We start from the raw sequence: 6,104 nt of genomic DNA, 5'->3' as shown, positions 1-6,104 counted from the left end.
TGACCCTGAATTATATAGTTTCAGAGTGTTGCATGTAAATGAGCCTCTCCATGTTAAGGCTAAAGACAGAAGATTAATGAGACTGGATGACAGGTGGATTGACTCAGAGTGATCTTACATGCATTCTAGAAAGCACCTATTTTCTTAATCTCAGTCCACTTACTTTTATTATGTCAGAAGCATGAACTTATATTTTATTTATTTTATTTCATTCTCAATGTTACTTCTCTAGGAATGATTCACCCTCATTCAATCATTTCTTCATACAAAAGTGTTAAAGAATATAGGAAGCTTTATTTGAGCTAAGAATTTTATTTTCAACCAAAGACATATAAAAGGATCTTAATTGATCAACACACTTACAATCTGTTCTGTATTGAAGGGAGTTGTCCCAATTCAGATATGACACATTTAAGGCAGTTAGAATCCCCAGAAAATCTGGGGCAGTTCAGTTTTGGATATCTGACATTGTCACTAGTTCTTAAACATTTTTGAACATGAGTCACCAATATATGTATATTTATTTATCTATATATGTATATGTACTAACATATATAAGCTATTATATATATTATAAATTATATTCTATTACATATTTTGTAATATGTATAAAACATACACTAAAACTAAAATTTTAAAATGTGTGCATTATCAAACATACACCAAAACTGAAACTTTAAAAGGATAAACCAAAGTAATTACAAATAGAAGTTCTAATATTTACCACCTACATGCTTTTGGGGCTCATGCATACAAATATGAAAAACACTGTACTAGTTAATTATAGAATCTGAACCAGAACCTAGGTCTCCTGACTTCTTGTTCACTGGTCTTTTCTCTTAACCTTAATCTTTCCATTCGTCTTTCTAATATATCATTTTAAAGTATAGGGCGCATTCCAGTTCCAAATAAGATGGAGTAAATGCATCTCATTTAAATTTTCCTGTTAACATCAACAACTGCTCTTGAAAAAATACATAACTCACTTACCAGAAGATTCTGAAAGGTGGGTAAAATAAAATGTATTGAGTACAGACTTTTTTTCTCTATACTGTTAACACTTCTGGTTATCAAAATGCATGGTTTTTTTCTCACACCAACCAATTCTCTGACACTTCTGGGTATCTTATAATTCAATTCAATCTGACGCTATTACCTGGAGTCAGTGCAGACCCCACAATGTAAGGGCTTAGTTCCCACAAGACTGCCTGCCCCCACTTCAGACACCAGTTACAAGTCCAGGCTGTGACCTGTACTGACCAACCAGCTGTAAATCAGGCTCTCACAACAGCCTGCTTGAATTCAATCATTTGGTAAAATGAATCACGGAACTCAGCAAAACACTTACTAGTTTATTATAAGGGACATTACAAGGGACACAGATGACAGACGAACAGCCAGATGAAGAGATACATAGGGTAAGGACAGAAGAGCAGGAGTTCTGTCCCTGTAAAATTAGACTGTGCCATCCTCCCCTTATGTGGACGTGCTCACCAACCCAGAATCTCTCCAAACCCCATAATTCAGGGATTGTTACGGTAGCTTCATGAAATAGGGCGTGGTGGATTAACTTAATTTTTAGTTCCTCCCATCCTGGAGGATGGAGAATGAGGCTGGGAAGTTTCAAGCCATGGCTTGGCTTTTCTGGTGACCAGCCCCCATCGAGCTGCCTCATTAGAACAAAAGATATTCCTATCACCCAGGAAATTCCAAGGGATTTAGAAGCTCTGTATCAGGAAACGGGGTTGAAGACCAAACAATAAAACAAAAGATGCTTCTAGCACCCCTGTTGCTTAGGAAATTATAAGAGTTTTTAAGAATTCAGTGTCAGACAACAAAGAAAGAAAATTTCAGGCCAATATCCCTGAGGAACATCGATGTGAAAATCCTCAATAAAATACTGGCAAACCAAATCCAGCAGCACATCAGAAAGTTAACCCACCACGATCAAGTCAGCTTCTTCCCTGGGATGCAAGGCTGGTTCAACATAAACAAATCAATAAACATAATCCATCACATAAACAGAACCAATGACAAAAACCACATGATTATCTCAATAGATGCAGATAAGGCCTTCTATAGAATGCAACACCCCTTAATGCTAAAAACTCCCAATAAACTAGATATTGATGGAACATATCTCAAAATAATAAGAGCTGTTTATAACAAACCCACAGCCAATGTCCTACTGAATGGGCATGTGTTGGAATCATTCCCTTTGAAAACTAGCACAAGGCAAGGATGCCCTCTCTCACAACTCCTATTCAACATAGTATTGGAAGTTCTGGACAGGGCAATCAGGCAAGAAAAATAAAGTGTATTCAAATAGGAAGATAAGAAGTCAAATTGTCTCCATTTCCAGATGGCATGGTTGTATATTTAGAAAACCCCATCATCTCAGCCCAAAATCTCCTTAAGCTGGTAAGTAACTTCAGCAAAGTCTAAGGATACAAAATCAATGTGCAGGAATCACAAGCATTCCTATATTGGGCCCACCTGGATATTTTTCCCATATGAAGATCCGTATCTTAATCACATGTGCAAAGTCCCTTTTACCAGTAAGGTTACAGATTCTTAGGTTCTGGGGATTAAGACGTATACAACTCTAGGCTGAGGAGATTTTGTCTCTTATAAACCCCTACAGAACCCCTGTAGAAGAGGTTTTATAAACCAAATTAACATTTGAGTCACAGTCCACATAAGTCAGCTAGGATACGCATTCTAAACAGAGTTGACTACTTTATAAAATATGAGATCCAAGTAGGAGCTAGAGTCTGATAATATCCGGAAGTCCAGGATACAGTCAAAAATTACTCACCCTATCAGGAAAACCTCAACTCAAATGAAAAATGATCAATAGATGCCAACACCAAGGTGACACAGATGAACTTTATCATTTAGATAATAATCAATGATTTTATCTTCTAAACTTACAAGCATTTTTGTTTATACATGGTAACAACTATGCATTTTTTTGATTCAGAGCTATTTTTTGTATATATTTAAGGTGTACAACATGATATTTTGACATACTTATTTGTAGCGAAATGGTTACTACAGTCACTATTTAATATATATGTCATCTCACGTAGCTATTCTCAGACAAGGATTGTAAACCAACTACCATAAAAATGCACTAATAAGTACTTATAAACACTCTAACATCAAATGAGAAAATAGAAAAATTTGGCAAAGAAATTAAAGATATCTTTATTCTTAGCTTTCCTTCATATTCATTCTTGAAGGATGTTTTTACTGGTTGTAGAATTCTGGGTTGAGAGTTCTTTCTTTCCTTTTGAACTGAGGCAAAATATTATTTTTTCCAAAAAAAATATTTTGCCTCTTCCTCTGTCCTTCAAATCTGCTGTCACTTGAATCATTTTTCATCAATTGGTAATGTGTGGTTTATCTCTGGCTGATTTTAAAAGTTTGTCATTAGTTTTCAGATGTTTGATTATGATGTGTTTGAGTGTGGATTCTTTAAAGTTTATTCTGTTTGGGAAATATTCAGTTTCTTGAATCTGTAAGTTTATGTCTTTCACCAAATTTGAGAAATTTGGGCTATTATTTCTTCTTCCCAGTATTCTTTTTACTCTTTTTCTAAAGACAATAATTTGTGAGACAATAACTGTGGTTACTGTAGTAATCATTTCACTACATTTAAGTATGTTGAAACATCATGTTGTATACTTTAAATATATACCAAAAAATAACTGACACAAAAACTGCATAGTTGTTACCATATACAAATATAAATACTTATAAGTTGGGAAAACTTAACACAGTTATTGTCTCACAGGTCCCTAGGGATTTGTTCATTTTTTAAAAAATCTCTTTTCTTTCTGTTGTTCATATTGGAAATTTCTAACACTCTGTCTTTGAAGTCACTGACTCTTCTGTCATCTTTATTTTGTTATTGGTCCCATTCTCACAGCCAAGGACTCTGTTCCCATCCTGTCCTGAAACTAGAAAGGAAGGAAAGGGCCAAGGCTGGTAAATCTAGTTCTCAGGCTACTGGGAGAAAGAATTGAGATTCATTTGGTGTGGATGACTTCGAGGATCCGGTTTGTGTAATGGGAAATCTTGGTGTTGTAGCTAATATTGGTGCTCAGAGTACAGCCCTCTGACTAGGAGAGGATCCCTTGGAGCAGATTTTGGCACAGGAGTGGGGCAGCAGCAATTCTCTGTTAAAAAGAGGAGAGATGGGTCAGACAGGGCAGCCAAAATAAAGGTGATATAGAACCAAGTGTCTATTTGAGGGTCCAGAATGGAAAGAATTAGGTGATAAGGGCTGGGAGAAATGCCTCCTCATCCACCTTAGGCCACATCAGGGGAAGCCATGGAGAAATAACACTCAGAAATTTGTCCACCCTGATATCTAAGTTCATTCATGACTGGAAGAAGGATACATATTCTTTCCTGATCCCCACTTACCCTGGTCTCTTCTTGGATATGGAGATGGGAGACTCTGTTGGGTTGAAGGATATGTGTGAACCCCAAAACGGTATCCCAGACCAAATTTAGGGAAGGCAGAGGGAAAAAGAGTTACCCAACATGTATGCTCTCCAGAGATGATCTTGCACAGAGCGTGTTCTGAGACTTTAATAGGAATCTGTCTTATAGAGAACTCTTGGGAGTCTTTTTAGAGAACTCAATGACGCCTTGGTTTATCTGGATGTCAGGTTTTGTGTCGAAGCACACCTGAGAAGAGTAAGGTAATATTCTCTTTGGTTTTTCATATATTCAACTTCCTTTCTTCTCTTCTTCCCTCCCTCTTTTCCACTGTTGACTTCACCATCATTCAATGATGGAAAAAGCCAAAATGAAAAGAAACCAAAGAAGAGGAGAACAGATAATAAAATGAAAAACTGAGGTCTGGTTCCAGTGTTGTTAGCTGCATATCTTGGGCTTATACATGCATGCTTTAATTTATGACTATTCATTAGTGTCTCATGAATAAGCCAGCTCCATACTCTGTAATCATAGTTGTATGATAATCCTCATTTACTGGGTACTGAAGGAGCACTAAGGGTTTTTCTTGAAGGTCACTCACTGTAATTCCTCCATGTCCAGCCAGAGATGATGACATGACTCCCACTCTGTCACCTTTCAGCTGAGAACAGTAAACATTTATGATCTCACAGTATAGAACAGGAATTTAAGAATGGCTTAGCTGGGTGATTTTGGCTCAGGGTCTCTCAGGAGTTTGCAGTTAAGATGGTGCCTAGAGCTGCAGTCATCTGAAGGCTTTATTAGAGCTAAAGGGTCTACTTCCAAGAGGGCTGACTCAAATGGCTTTTGGCAGGAGGTCTTAGTTCTTTTCTAGATGAATCTCCCTAGGGTTGCTTGAATGTCCTCATCACATAATATATGATTTCCTTCAGAGCATGTGATTTGAGAGAGAGCAAGGAAAGGAAGTTGCAATGTCTTAGAAAAACCATATCATCACTTCTGCAATATTTTTATTAATTAGAAACAAGTCACTATGCCCAACCCACACTCAGTTGGAGGGGAATTAAGCTCCACCTCTTGAAGTAAAAAGAATCAGAAATTTCTGTGCATATTTGAAAACCATCACATATGATATCATCAGTATAGTGGAAGATGGTGCTGATATGCAGAGTAGCCAGACAGTCCAAGTCCCTTTGGGTTATATAATATAACAGAGGGCACAAGAATTAGCCCTGCTCAACACTTTAAAGGTCTATGTCATTCCCATGCTTCTGTTTCTCTCTCTTTACAGGAATAGAAATGAATGCATTTGCCAATCAATGCAAGGTAACTGAGGCCAGGTTAATCTTTTTCTAGCAAAGATGTACCTGACATAGCAAAAGCAATTGTGGCAACTATTTAGTTGAGTTTATTATCCCCCAGGATCAGACCAATTTTTGAACGGGCCAGACAGGTGAATTAAATGAGAATGAGAGAGCCATCACCCTGCATCCTTTAGGTCTTAAAGAGAAGCACTAACCTGTGCCATTCTTCCCAGGATGCAATATTGCTTTCTTATTTACTATCTTAGTGAGAAAGGGAATTTTGTTTCAGATATTCCTCTTGGTCTCCCCTATTAACATAGCTTTTAACCCATAGTCCAAGGAATCACT

General features: G+C 37.1%; 1 long non-coding RNA gene across 2 annotated transcripts; it reads right to left on the bottom strand.

Moving 5' to 3' along the window:
* Nucleotides 1-3,089: 3,089 nt before the first annotated feature.
* Nucleotides 3,090-5,089, bottom strand: LOC118154529 (uncharacterized). 2 transcript variants are annotated; one of them, XR_004744528.3, is made up of 3 exons: nt 4,974-5,089; nt 4,550-4,701; nt 3,090-4,184 (listed from the first exon to the last, which is right to left on the bottom strand). It is a non-coding gene; the product is annotated as an uncharacterized LOC118154529 (long non-coding RNA). The 2 variants fall into 2 exon arrangements; XR_004744529.3 differs by having other exon boundaries at nt 5,054-5,089.
* Between the last annotated feature and the right edge of the window lie 1,015 nt (nt 5,090-6,104).

The sequence above is a fragment of the Callithrix jacchus genome, chromosome 6 (assembly GCF_049354715.1).
Source record: "Callithrix jacchus isolate 240 chromosome 6, calJac240_pri, whole genome shotgun sequence".
NCBI lineage: Eukaryota > Metazoa > Chordata > Mammalia > Primates > Cebidae > Callithrix > Callithrix jacchus.
This window is presented reverse-complemented; position numbering and strand designations above follow the sequence as displayed.